Here is a 14,584-nt window from a genome sequence, read left to right as displayed (position 1 = left end):
AATTCTAGCCTGAATCAATTTGACATTTTTTACAGTTCCCTCAATAAACTCTGTCCCGAAAACTATATTATCACTAAAACCATTCCAACAAATGGGACTTCTACACTTTTGTTCATCTAGTGCCTCAAAAGGTGACATCTAAACGCTTGCATGATAACTATTGTTATATGAAAATACAATAAGGTCTAATTGGTCCTCCCAACTACCTTGAAAATCAATAGCGCACACTCTCAACATATCCTCCATGGTTTGGTTAGTCCTCTCAGTCTGACCATCAGTCGCAGGGTGAAAGGTTGTACTCTTCTTTAATGTTGTCCCAAGATTTAATTGGACTTTTTTACAAAATTTCGAGAGGAAACTCGAATCACGATTAGAAATAATAGCCTTAAATTTGGAACCCCATGCAATCTCACTACATGCCTAATGCACGTCTTTGCAAGTTGTTTCTTTTTCCATGTCTCCTGAATAGGTATGAACACGGCGGACTTTGTCAGTCGGTCCACAATAACCCAAATAGTATCATTGACACTCCTCGTCCTTGGCAAAGGAGTCACAAAATCCATTGAAATGGAATCCCACATTCATCCAGGAACCTCTAAGGATTGAAACTTACCCATGGGTCTCTTATGATCTATCTTCACTTTCTGACAGGTTAGGCACTTAGACACATATTCGGCTACTCACACTTCATGTTGGCCACCAATAGATACCCTTAAGGTCTTTGTACAACTTATCACCCTCAGGGTGCATAGAATATGGAGTGTTATGCCCTTCATCCATAAGACGCCTCTTAAGATCGTCACATTTTTTTTGTGGTACACACCACCTCCCTTAAACCTCAAACTTCCATCATCATGGATCTTAAAGTCGGCTTTCTTACCTTGCTTCATTTTCTCCTTAATCTTAACTAGGTGCTCATCCCCAACATGACCCTCTTTGCTCTCGTCAAAACTGACAACCCTAAAGATAAAGCGCCCAGTCTTGCCTCACTTTCCTAAGGATTTAAAATTTCTAGGCTCAGCCTTTTCATATCTCTACACAACTCCTAAGGGACTACCAGGCCACTCACGGTATGGCTCGACTTGCTACTCAAGGCATCGGCAACTACATTTGCTTTTGTAATATCCCAAAATTTTAAGCATGTTTAATAAAATAATTAAGAAAGTTAAATCGTTCACTAAACAATTATTTTAGTTAAGTAAGTCTAACTATGAATTATTTATTTTTGAGCTTTTAAATAAACTAACAAATTCTATGAGATATTGGAAATAAGGAATAAGAGTTCTAATAACAACTATGTTAGTAACTTATATTACAACAAAAAGGAAACCAACCAAATTGAAAAAAAAAATAGGAGGAAACCTCCCCTCCCTCAAAACCGACCACCACCTCCCCCTACTCTCCTCTTTGTTCCCTACAGTAACCTCCCCTATGGTGAACCACCATTCATCATCTTTCCACCTCCATTATGTCTCCAGAAAATTGTCTATAAATGCACAGAAGAAATGAGCCTTGAATCACAAACTCAGACCACAAAAATCGCAAAACTCTTCTCCTCTCACTCTTCCTCTTCTCGGCACTATCGAGCCACCACCACTTTGTGCACCACCTTCTGCGCACCACCACCCTTTCACCGACGAAGCCACTTCATCCCTCGCCGGAGAAGCGCCGCACGTGGCGCCACCAGCACCACTCTCGCTCGACGCTCCCCTGCTTCGGTCGTGCTCGCTGCTGTGCCCTGTTGCTGTCGTGGCTTCGACTTGCGTATTGCACCGACAAACATCGACGACATCCCGTGTCGTCGCCTGCGCTGCTCGCCGGAGTTCGCCCGAGGGCTCTACCCTATGTTTTCGTCCCTGCTCCAAGTGAGCAGGGGTATACCTCTTTTTATTTATTCTTCCCTCTCAAACTAATTTCCAAGTATTATAATGATAGCCCACTTGTTACCCATTGCTAATTAGTGTAATTGGGCCCAAAAAAACTGATTTGCATTAGTTAAACCAACTCAATTCAAGTGTTGCATGTACATTAATTAGGCTCATATCTGACTTTTTATAGTATTCGTTGAGCTACTTAATATTAGATGGGCTAGTTGAGTTAAACTAAAGCTGATTTAGTACTTTATTATGTTATGTTAGTTTCATTTATTAAGTTAAACAAAATGTTAGGCTTATAATCTGATTTACTTAGTTAAGTCACTTAAGTTAATTTTGTTGCTTTGATATATTGGGTTTAAGTGGACTATTTTGCCGGATTTAATTAAATCACTTGGTTTACCGGATTTAATTAAATCACTTGGTTTAGATTAAACCTTTAACTAGCTGGGTTGATAATTATACTAAGAATCAATTAAAAAGGTGAGGTTAATTGAACTAATTAATTACTAGTCCTTATAATCTGAATTTTTGTAAGATAATATTAAGAACACTTAACTTGTATAAGTAACTTCATAAGTCTATTAACTACTAATGTAGAAGGTTAATGTTAATATTTTAGATAACTAGAATAATGTTAATAAAACCAACTTAATTTAGTGATCATGCGAAAATTGTTGGTCAATCATGGATGAGTAATTTGGTAAGCTTTTATAATTGATTTTAGTTTCTAAAGCATATTAGGAGTTCGAATTATAATATATTAGTGGTCATTAGATTGATGATAATAATAATTCAAGTTTTATGATCAAACTAAGCTTATTTAGGAATTAACGAGTTGTTGGATAGTAATGGTATAAACTATAGGATGAAATAAAGATTGATTATATTTAAGGATAACTCGAAGGTCTAAAAATTATTTCATGGGTAATCTCACGGCCTAATGAAATAATATTTAAGAAAAACGCAACACCTAATTAAATAGTAATAAATTTGCCTCATATTAAGGTATTTTTAGGTGAAAATATACTTCAAGCTCTTATGGTCGTTAAATATTTTACAGGTTTCCCCATAGAGGCAATGTCTCCAAATCTTCAATGCAAACACTATGGCGGCTAACTCTAGGTCATGGGTAGGATAATGAGCCTCATAAAGTTTCAATTGACGCGACGCATATGCGATTACCTTTCCATTCTACTTTAACACACAACCCAAACCATTCTTTGAAGCATAGCTATACACCTCAAATCCCTCATTCCCATCAGGCAAGGTGGGTCAAAACAAGTGAGGAGGTTAAACGTTCCTTCAAAATTTGAAAGGCTTCTTCACACTTTTCACTCCACTCAATCTTTGACTCCTTTTTCATCAAATTAGTCATGGGTCTCACTATCTTCGAGAAATCTTTCACAAATCTCCTATAATTGCCAGCTAGCTAGACCCAAAAAACTTATAATATCTGACACATTATTTGGAGTTGGGCACTCATTCACAGCTTAAATCTTAGCAGGATCTACAGAGACTCCTTCCTTAGACAAATAGTGAGCCAAAAACGCTACTTTCTCCAAACAGAACTCACACTTAGAGAATCTTGGCATATAATTTATTTTTCCTAAGCGTCTCCAAAATAATTCTCAAGTGCTCATCATGCTCTATTTCGTTCCTGGAATATATCAGTATATCATTAATGAAAACCATCACGAACTTGTTTAAGAACTCATGAAAAATCCTATTCATCAAATTCATAAATATGAAGGAACATTGGTTAACCCAAACGGCATTACAGTGAACTCATAGTGACCATAACATGTCCTAAATGCAGTCTTAGGTACATCTTTATCGGCTACCCTCAACTGGTGATACCCCGAACGTAGATCGATCTTCGACAACACACTCGCTCCATTTAATTGGTCGAATAGGTCATTTGTCCTATGCAAAGGATACTTGTTCTGGATGGTTACATTGTTCAGTTCCCTATAGTCAATATAGAACCTCATACTCCCATTTTTCTTCTTCACAAACGATTCAGGATCTCCCCAAGGTGATGCACTAGGCCTAATATAAACTTTATCTAGCAACTCCTACAATTGCATCTTCAACTCACTCGCTCCATTTAATTGGTCGAATAGGTCATCTGTCCTATGCAAAGGATACTTGTTCTGGATGGTTACATTGTTCAGTTCCCTATAGTCAATATAGAACCTCATACTCCCATTTTTCTTCTTCAACTTACCAAATAAGGTCTACAGTCCTCATAGAGTAGTGAAAATAATAATATAAGGGAACACATGATTCAATCATGAGCCAAACCAATAAATATTTTTATTCCCCCATGTGAATTAATAAATAAAGTTCCCAACCAACATGCTTGCATCAATCTTCCATACAATTATGATATAAATCTCATAATTAAATATCATACTTAACATGTTTGCACACAGGCATAAAACATGTAAAGTTCAATCATAATAGCAATCATATATGAACTCACATACATGATACTACGTAACTTTCATTCCTAAAATCATGATACTGCATCAAACAACAAATAGGTATGTACGTACCTTGTGTCAACAAACTGATAGGCCACTTTAACAATCTTAAAAGTTGCCTAGAGAAAATTCTCCGCCTAAAACAACCAATAAAAATGCATAATCAATACTCAAATAATTTCCAGCAACTTTAAAATACTTTAAACTTCCTTTAAAAATATTTAATAGTTGTTTCCATCACTAAAACTTCAATTACTAATACTCCCTAGCATAGTACTACTATACTAGTCATAAATTAAAACTCCTTGTAAACATGCTTAAACATACTTTAATTTATAAGATTAATCAATTCCATAATTTATAGCATACTACTATAATTTTCCAATCTTTAACACCCTAAAAATTCATGCTTTGATAATTAAAAATCCAATCTAAATATAATAGTAAATCTGAATTTTATTTCTTCAATACATAAATTATCTAAACTTAGATTTATAAATAAATCATCAAACCATGATCTTTGAATATAATCATATTAAAACGAATCTTAAAAACATAAACTTTGCATTTAAAAAAACTTGATCGAGGAGGAAGAAATTAACCGAAGCAAAGGAAAAAAAAACAGGAAGGCACACCAACGGGAATCAGCGACAGCTTCAGGCGGTCGGTGAATGGTCAACGGGACGGCAGGCCGGCGAAACAAAGAAGTGAAGGCCGAAGAAGAGCTAGAACGAAAACCGAAGAGAGAGAAGAAAAAATAGGAGAGAGAGAGAGCCAGATTTCTTGAGTAAGGAGAGAGAAAATATTTTGTGTGGGAAATTTGGGTTTAGTGTATTTATATGTGTATTTTCCTTTTGGGCTTAGGAAAAGGTAATTGGGCAATGATGAATATGATTGATGATTGAAACTGCTAACATTACTAAGAACTAAGAAGTCATTTTCCTAATCTAATTAGTATTTGGGTTCCTCAATCCCATTTAAATTCTTTTTTCAAATCCAAATAGTATTTCAAATGTTTTTCAAAGCATGCCTAAACAAAATATTTTAACTTCTTTGAAGCCTTAAAATAATTCCTTTGACTTTCAAATAATCAACCTTTAAAGAAATAAATTATTTTAATACTAAATTATATTTGAATATAAATATAAATATACTAAAATATATTTATATAATTCATACATTTACGGGGGATTACAGCAATGCACAAACAGTTATATGAATACTGTTAGCAAGCTGAGCAACTTCACTTTGACTCACCCCAAAAAAGTAAATACAACTCTTCTTAATGATATCTTCAAGCTCTAAAGCTTTTGAAAAATTCTGAAATGCATCCATTATATTGGTAATGGAACTATGATCTTCTCTAACAAACTGAGCAGATCATCTGCAAACATTAAGTGAGTAAGTGGAATTCTCTCACACTTTGGATGATAGTTAAAATCAGATTTTTTTACTCATTTCTCCTATACATCTGCTTAAATACTCCATACTCAAAGCAAAAAGGAAAGGAGATAGAGGGTCTCCTTTCCTTAGGCCTTTCCTTGCTTCATTACTAAGTCTAGGGCCTACTCTAATTACTAAGCCTAGGCTCTGCTCTTATTGGACTTTTATCAATTCATCCAAGTTATCAGAGCTAGTCCCCAACAAACTTCTATAAAATTCACCAATCTCCTCTTTAATATCCTTATCATATGTTAAATCTCCCCCCGAACATTATGAAGAATAATTATTTTGTTCCTAGGTTTCCTCACATTCACAACTGCAAATGAATTCCACTATGATAAGCTATTTTCTTACCTTTATCTTTTGATTTTCTATTAACCACTTTCAAAGCTGCTTCCTCTATCTCTGTATTCTTGTTATAACAGGCGTAATCACATATGCTACTCCTTCGATTACAACCTCTTCCACATCATTATCTTCCTCGTCATTATCCAGCACCATAGTGATAGTAGGCCCAACTTCCTGATTATTACAATCCATATTTTCAATTATTTGCTTTAGTACCCAATTCTGAGTAACTTTAGCATGCATTGATGGCTTGACTTTACTCATACAAACATGTCCAACTACTTGACGTTTTCAACATAGAGGTGGAAGCCAATCAAATAGAACGATCTGCTTGAAAATAGTTTCATTACTTTCCTCAACAACAACCTCCTTTGGAATGTTTAGAGTGACATCCATTTTAATAAGCAGTCTTGCATATAAGACTCTCAGTCCTTTACTTGTATATTCTTCATTATACAAAGGTACTCCAATAACATTTCCTATCCTACTTAGGCAATCTTCACTCCAACAGTTCAAAGAAAGGTTAGGAAATTTAACTCAAACAACAATCACTTTCAGCACTTCTTCATGAAAGTTAAAACTAAAACTCTAGTGTTTAACAATCATTGGTTTGCCAAAAAACAAACAACGCCATGAATGTAACACTAGATACCTTTCTTCTCTAATTTTTAGCCTAATAATGGAATATCCTTCATTATGTTTATACACTTGAGGCTCATCTTTAAGGTTTCACTATGTTTTTACATATTGATTAATAGTTGTTAATGTCAGATTTTGCCCAGCCACATAAACAACCACATCATTCAACCAACATTCACTCATACGCTCCACTTTAATCTTATCTAGTCTAGCAGTTGGACTAACATTAAAAAAATATTAGAAACAAATTTCAATCCCATACCTTTGTCTGATATGCGACTTTGTGTTGTAAAACCCTTCCATTTCTGCCTTGCTATCTCAATGTGATCCTATTTATCTGCTATTGGACTAAGCACAATCTATTCTCTCGTTGGATCTTCAGCATTCACTCTCGAGTCTTCTTCCTAAGTTATTATTACATTGAAAACATCAACATTGTGTCTCGAAAGTCTGAATTTTTTATGTCTTGACTAATTAACAAGGTTCACCCGTTGCTGTTAAGCTAGTCGCAATGATGGGTTTTAAATTATATACCGCAAATGCACGGTGTCTATTTAGCAGAAACTGGAAAATACGGGTCGATCCACAGGGAGAGGAGTTATATAGATTTATGCTCAATTATTTAACTACTTCAAGAGAGAAATTTGATTGAATAATTAATAACTACACTAGAATAATCTTGAACACAAAAGATGGAAGTTTATCAAATAATTAAAAACCTAGGGAAGTCGATTGGTCCACCATGCTTATACCAATTTAGTCACTATAATATAGTTCAACAATACTTGGATTGGGGTTCGAATAATTAGAGTATTTCGTTAATCCTACAGTCGGGCATTAACAACTCTTAAATTAACATATGCCAGTACAATCGCTCAACATAATCAAACCTACCTATTGTAACAAGCTTCTAAAGAATACGATCTTTCGATTATACTCCTATTAGCTAAACATAACTCATGGTATTGCACAATTACATGAATTAAACAAGCGTAACAAATCAATAGGCATTATTCTAATCCAATCCAAATATGGAAGAACTTCAAACTACAATAAAAAAGGTATAAACATGGCTTCCCTCTCTAAGCCCTTGAAAAGACTACTCACTCATGATAATAATAAACTCCATAAACCTAATGGAAATAAAAGAATTCATCAAAATAAACAAAGCAAAGAGGAATACCGAGTGATTGAAGAATAATGAAAATGGATTCAACGATCTCTATAATCTTCAAAATCAAGAGTTAATACAAAATTAGAGAGAGAAAGCTAAGTGTTTAGACCTAAAAACGCAGAAATTAAGATAGTCCAGTCGATAATACTAAAAATCTATTTGAACTTTTTACAAAACCGGCTAAAAAAAGCAAATTAAACCGTCCCAAAAAACTGCCCGGTCGGGTAACGGTGATTCTCAAACTATGACAAAGAAACAATTCTGCCCGGTCGGGTGCGCAAGCGATTTTGGCTCCCTTCTCGCCCGGTTGACCAGGCTAACATGCCTTGGATTCTGATGAAAATTTCATTTCGCTCGGTCGACCGGGCGGGAAAACTGCGATTTTGCGTCAACTTGTGAAGGTTGTATCTCTTAAACCAGAAGTCCAATTGGGGCGTGTGACCTATCATTGAAAAGTCCTTGAAGTATAGTTTCCAACACAGCTAGAATTTCTTGATTATCAATTTTCTATCAAATGTTATGATCAAAATAATGAATATGTGTAAGTTTTGGCACTTCTTTCGCTAACTCTTTACTTCATTCTAACTCGAAATTGTCCCAAACGAATGCATTGTGATCCTTGTGCAAGATATCTTCATTTTAAATGATTAATAGGCTTGAAATTAGATAATCATAATCAATTTGCATCAAAATAACCTGAAAATCATAGAAACACGCACACACGGAGTAGTATAGTACAACTTACGTAATTCATGCCATTATGCACCTAAATGCTCTAAAAGGAGTTCTAAATACAATCAAAATGCATCTAAATATTATATATAAAAGTGACCTATCAAACACCCCCAAGTTAGACATTTGCTTGTCCTTAAGCAAACAAGACATGAACATGGAAATAATTGCCTCACACCTCAGATAAGAAAATCACAGTTCAAAATATTTTTATGACTAAGAACCATTCAAGCAGGCAAAATTTAAGTTCAGCTGTTCAGATTAATCTAACTACCAATCTGTAATCCCCCACAATTTTAAAGAATTTTTATAAATATATTCAGGTATTTATATAGTTATATTTAAATCCAAATGAGTTTGGAAAAAAATTTGACTACTTAAAAAGGGTTGACTATTTTAAAAGTCAAATGGAATTATTTTTCATAGCTTAATAAAATTAGAAATATTTTAATTAAGCATGTTTAGATAAAGGTTTTAAATATTAAAGTATATTGAAAAAGAAGTGTAATCCCCCATATTTTTAAGATATTTAATTAAATAGTTTTAATCATTTTAATTATTAAAGCTATTTAATTTCAGTATTTAAGAGCAGAAGGGTATTTTGGTCATTTTACCAAAAGAGTATTTGAGTATTCCACAAAGAAGTATTTTAGTATTTTCAAGAAAGTATTTTGTTAATATTAGTAGGAAGATTATTTTGGAAATTTCTCATCAAATGTATTTTGGCAATTTGATGAGTAAGGGCATTTTGGTCTTTTACCCAAAATGACTACTACTATTAAAAGGGGGAAAACCTAAAGTTCCCCATCATTTTCAATCTTGTTCACTAGCCACCATTTCTCAAAAAAAAAGAGTAAGTGGGTTTTCTCTCAAACCTTGTTCTTCCTCAAGTAAGTTTTCTTCAAGCATTCTTCAAAATTCAGTTCTAATCTAGTTTTGTTTTTAAATTATAGGAAGATCTTGCAAATATCAAAGGGAAGCAAAGAGGTAATGATTTTTCTGAAATTTTTGGGGTTTCTTCCATATTTTTCTCTCTCTCTCTCGCCCTCTCTTTGTTGCGAATTCCGGCCACCACGGTGGTGGTTCGCCGGCGAGCTCCGTCGGGAGCGGCCACTGCCGGCCAGCAGTAGGTGACCGGCGACTGGGCACGAGCGCCGCTCCACCGTCGCGTCAGTGGTGGTGCTGGTGCTTGTGTGGCGCCGGTTGGGTTAGTTTTTAGATTTGTGGTTTTTGAACCACTTGTAAAAAAAAAAAAAAAGAAATTTTATTATTTTTAATAATTTACAGCAGTAATTTATTAAGTAAATTAGTGTTTTTATGAAGTTTTAAGTATTAGTTTGTAGTGGGTTTTGCCTACTAGTAAAGGTTTTCAAGTTTATGACTTAAAAATAGTTTTAAAGCATTTGTAAGGAAAAATCAGCTTTATTATTATATTTAAAATGCTGATTTTTATTTATTAGTAGCTTTGAATTGTTGTTGGAAGTACTAATTGGTAGTACTTTATTGTTGGTAGGTTTCAAGAATAATTAAAGCCAGTCAAACTTTTGACTGTTGATTTTTGTGTAATCAAGGTACATACACTTTGACCTTGACTTTAGTAGTTTCAAAGGATATATATATTTATTGAGCATGAGGAGTAAGGAGAGGCTTATGCCTTGAAATTGTTTGAGTATGTTGAGAACTTAGAAAGGAGATTAGGAATGGAACTTTTGAGTTATTCCTATATTTGAAAAGCATGTGATTGATGATTATTGCTTTTGAGCATGATTAAAGTTATTAAAGTTACTCTTGAAGTTATGGCTTGCCTATGAATATTTATTGAGCATGGTCTCATTTGAGGTTATATATCTTATTGAGCATGGTCTCATTTGAGGTTGTATATTTTATTGAGCATGGTCTCATTAGAAGTTATATATTATTGAGCAAGGTCTCAAATTTAATTATTGAGCAAGGTCTCACAAGTTTCAAGTTATTGAGCAAGGTCTCACAAGTTAAAGTTATTGAGCAAGGAATCACAAGTAGTTGAATCATTGAGCAATGACTCAATTGATTGGATCATGGATCCTTAAGAAAGTAAGAAAAAGGACTCATGGAGTCATTAAAGTAATAAGATGAGCAAGGTCTCAAAGAATTTAGAATTGAGTTAATTATGGTGTTTGTTGCATTCACTTGTTAAAGAAAGATAAGAAATTAATTTATTTGCTAGATGTATTATTGTGATGTGTCTCACATAATGGGCTTTGGCAATAAAACTCTTGGGATGGATCCCCCATGAGTATTGAACATAAGGGGGAGTTAGTGTGAAACTATACTCCTGCATATAGCTTAGCATGACGATGTTAATGCTTTTATTTTATCAAGCAAGTTTATGGAATTCCAATTATCAAGATCTTTGAGTGGACTAGGTGTCACTCGTATTCTTTATCTCTGAGATGTTGAGTCTAGAGGCTCACTCTCACCCTCGTTCATTACTAACAAGCTTAAAATTCTCGAGTCAAGTTATTTAAAGTTCATGGAACTTTAGTAAGAGGTGTGGGATCTCTTACACAAGAATAGTAGCCCGTATGACTCCGAGAAGAGGACGGTGCCCGTTCATTGCCAAATAATAATAAAAGATTAGTAAGTCCAGTTATATGCTTGTCGCATGTAGAGTCGTAAGAAGAGCAAGCCGAAGTGATTGAGGATTGCATGCATTATTATTCGCATTAGTTAGTTGTGTTATGTACTCAGCGTTGCTGATGTATGTGTTTCTTTGTTTTTTTTGGTTGTTGTTTTTCCTCAACAACCCTGTGATGATCCATTTGGTGAGCAGAGTTTAGAGAAGAAGTTGCAGGTACAAGTTCTTGATGTGCATGGAAATCATAAGCATCCGGATGGGAGTTTTCGTACACGAGTACTTTTTATTTAAGTTATCTTGAATTTTATATTTGACTTTACTTGACCAATGGGGTCAAGGTTTGACTTTTGAAGTGGGACTAGTATGGGATAGTCTCGGAGTTTGTAATTCATTTACATACTTTCTTATTTCCGTTGTATTAAAGTATTTTCAGTTTATTTTAAAAGACTTCCGCTGTATTATCTGATTAGCCTTACGTATTATCATGCGTGGCATAACAACTCCCGCAATTTCTCCTAGTTTATAAAAGGAGGAGTCGTGGGGGTGTTACAAGAAGTTTAATGAAATCGAAAATCCTAAAAGGATATAAAGAAAAAGAGTCATGTTGATGACTAAAGTCTTAAATTGTCCTTCTTATTAGTCATCAAATTTCATTAAACATTCTCTCTTTTCCTAAGCCCATAAAAGGAAGCCTTTATATAAATATCCTAAAACCCAATTATTTCACCCTACACAATTATTTTTCTCTCAAAAATCACGTCACTCTCTCTCTCCTCTTCCTTCGACTTTTTCTCTCTCCTTCTTGTGCGTCGTTCTCGGTTCTCTCTCAAAAACTCGTTTCTTCTTCTTCAAGTAACGTTTCTTGTTCAACAAGAAACGTCACACATCTCTCTCAAAAACCGAAAGTTGCTGCTGCTGTGTGCTACCGTGTGTTGTTGCTGGCCGACGCTACTTTTCCTCCATTGTTGTCGGTTGTTTTCTTTCTTCCTTCTTAAGATTCCATTAAAAGACTAGGTTTTTATGTTATTTTATTATTATTTATCATGTTTACTAATTAAATTACTGTTTCTTTTATATATATATTTTCGGTTATCATAGTTTATATTATAATAAATTTCAGATTTATTATATTGAGTTTATTTTTAGTTTTAATCATGGAAATAAGAGTTTTTAGGGTTTTTGTTTGCTAGAAACTAAAGAGATATATTATGAACTATGAGTTTTGTTTAGTACGTAATTTTAAATACGTTGTACATATTTTCAGAAGAGTTATTAGATTTTAAAAGTGCTGTAATTTCAGAAAAGAAGTATTTATGGAGTTTTTAAGGATTTTAATTGCTAGAATAGTAGTACTATACTAGAAATTAAAAATAACTTAAGTTTGACACTTAAAAACGATTTTAAAACATGTTTTAAGGGGTTTTAATCTATTTAAAGCTGCTGTAATTTTTGGTTCAAGTTATTAATTTTAGTTACTTTATTTTCTAGGCGGAGAATACGTTGTAGGAGACTTTTAATGATTTAAAAGTGGCCTACAGGCTAGTATATACGAGGTACGTACATTATTTACGTGCTATGTGGCTTAGTACCATGTTTAAGGAAGGTTTAAATTCTTAGTATCATGTATAGGAACCTGATTGTTCATATATGTGATTTCTGGAGTTACTTTACATGTTATATGCCTGTGTGCAACATGTGATCTAGAATTCATGATGATTATTCAAATTATAATGTTTGTATGGAATGATTGATGCAAGCATGTTAAGTTAGTTTATTTATTAATTCATATAAGAATTAGTATATGTTAAGTGAATCATGTAATGCATGTATTCTTGAGAAGTATCATTTTATTATCTTATGAGGGTCGTGGACCTTATTTGGTAAGTTACAAGTTATACCTATATAAAGGTAAGTTTATTGTTGGCTAGGTTCAACAAGTAAGTGAGTAAAGAATAAAAAGGAATTAAGTAGTCTTGGATTGTAAGTTGTGATCACTTGTTAATCCAAAGATAAAAGAAGTTCTGTTATGACTGTTTGATTTTAATTATGTGTTACTTGTCTATGTGTGTCAACACAAGTAATAAGATGTAATTAACGTAAAGTGTAACGAGAATAAGTTATAGACTTTAGACTTGTGCACGTCTGGAGTTGGACATAAGGGTTGGGGTTATGGTGAGCGTGCCATAGCTTTTCTAGGAATGGATTGATCACCATCCCTCTTTTATTTCAAAGGTTCCTCGATATCACAGGTCACTCTGAAATGCGGAGTCGCGCCCGCATTTCACATTAGTAGGCAAGACAACTCGTCCCAATAACTATTCCATTTAGGTATTAAAAAGACGTTTTGAGTTTAGTTCAGTAAAAGTTGCCTGCAGTTTATTATATGATTATTTATTATTTATTCCTATACGTTATTGTTTAGTATCATGTTTAGCAATATTTATATTTGATATGTAGTACTCAGCTTTGCTGATTACGTGCTTTACTTGTGTGTGTGATCATGGCTTTGCTTATTGATCCTGTGATGATCCTTCTGGTGAGCAGAGTCGATTTTGCATTGACATTCCAGGTTCGCAGATGTGCATCGCATTGGGAATCTGGAGTGGAGAGACTATATATCTAGTGTAGTTTAACTTATGCTTTCGTAGGAACATATTTATTTCATATTGTTGTTTATTTAAGTTAGTCTGTTTAAGTTTCAAACACTTGTCATATATTTAGTAAGTTTTAATAAAGTTGGTTTTTATTAAATTGTTTTCCGCTGCAAAATTCTGAATAAGCCGATACGTTATCACACGGGCGATAATGCCTGGGTAATTTTCTAAGTTTTATATTGTAATGGTATTTCTGAAAAGAGAGAATTATCGGGGTGTTACACAATCACCCAAGCAAATGGTCAAACTCAACTGCCTTACATGACATGCACATCCTGAAATGACGCTCACCAAGGTGTTACTCCTCTCAATCTTGTGGCAGGCAAAAAATGTGCCTGAACACTCACCGACCCGACCCATAAATATCACTTCCCACTCACACTCTCATGTGTTTAAGAAGGTATAATGTCGCTCATCCTAATCCAGTCGACTCGATTAGCAGACATACTCTTTAACTTTGACAAACTGACTCCACATCAATCCAATAAATAATGTAAACACAAGCTCACACTAGTAGAATAAACGCTTATTGCTGCAGTAAAAAAGTGGCCTATTGCTGCGATTTTGGCTGCGCAGCAATTAAGGGGGCATCAATAGGTAATTATTATATTGCT

General features: G+C 34.2%; 1 long non-coding RNA gene across 1 annotated transcript; it reads left to right on the top strand.

The window, feature by feature from the left end:
* Positions 1–9,643: 9,643 nt before the first annotated feature.
* On the top strand, positions 9,644–11,791 carry LOC130590723 (uncharacterized). The gene is made up of 3 exons (XR_008968571.1): positions 9,644–9,686; positions 10,213–10,270; positions 11,512–11,791. It is a non-coding gene; the product is annotated as an uncharacterized LOC130590723 (long non-coding RNA).
* The last annotated feature ends 2,793 nt before the right edge of the window (positions 11,792–14,584 follow it).

This window comes from Beta vulgaris, chromosome 3 (assembly GCF_026745355.1).
Source record: "Beta vulgaris subsp. vulgaris cultivar EL10 chromosome 3, EL10.2, whole genome shotgun sequence".
Lineage (NCBI taxonomy): Eukaryota > Viridiplantae > Streptophyta > Magnoliopsida > Caryophyllales > Amaranthaceae > Beta > Beta vulgaris.
This window is presented reverse-complemented; position numbering and strand designations above follow the sequence as displayed.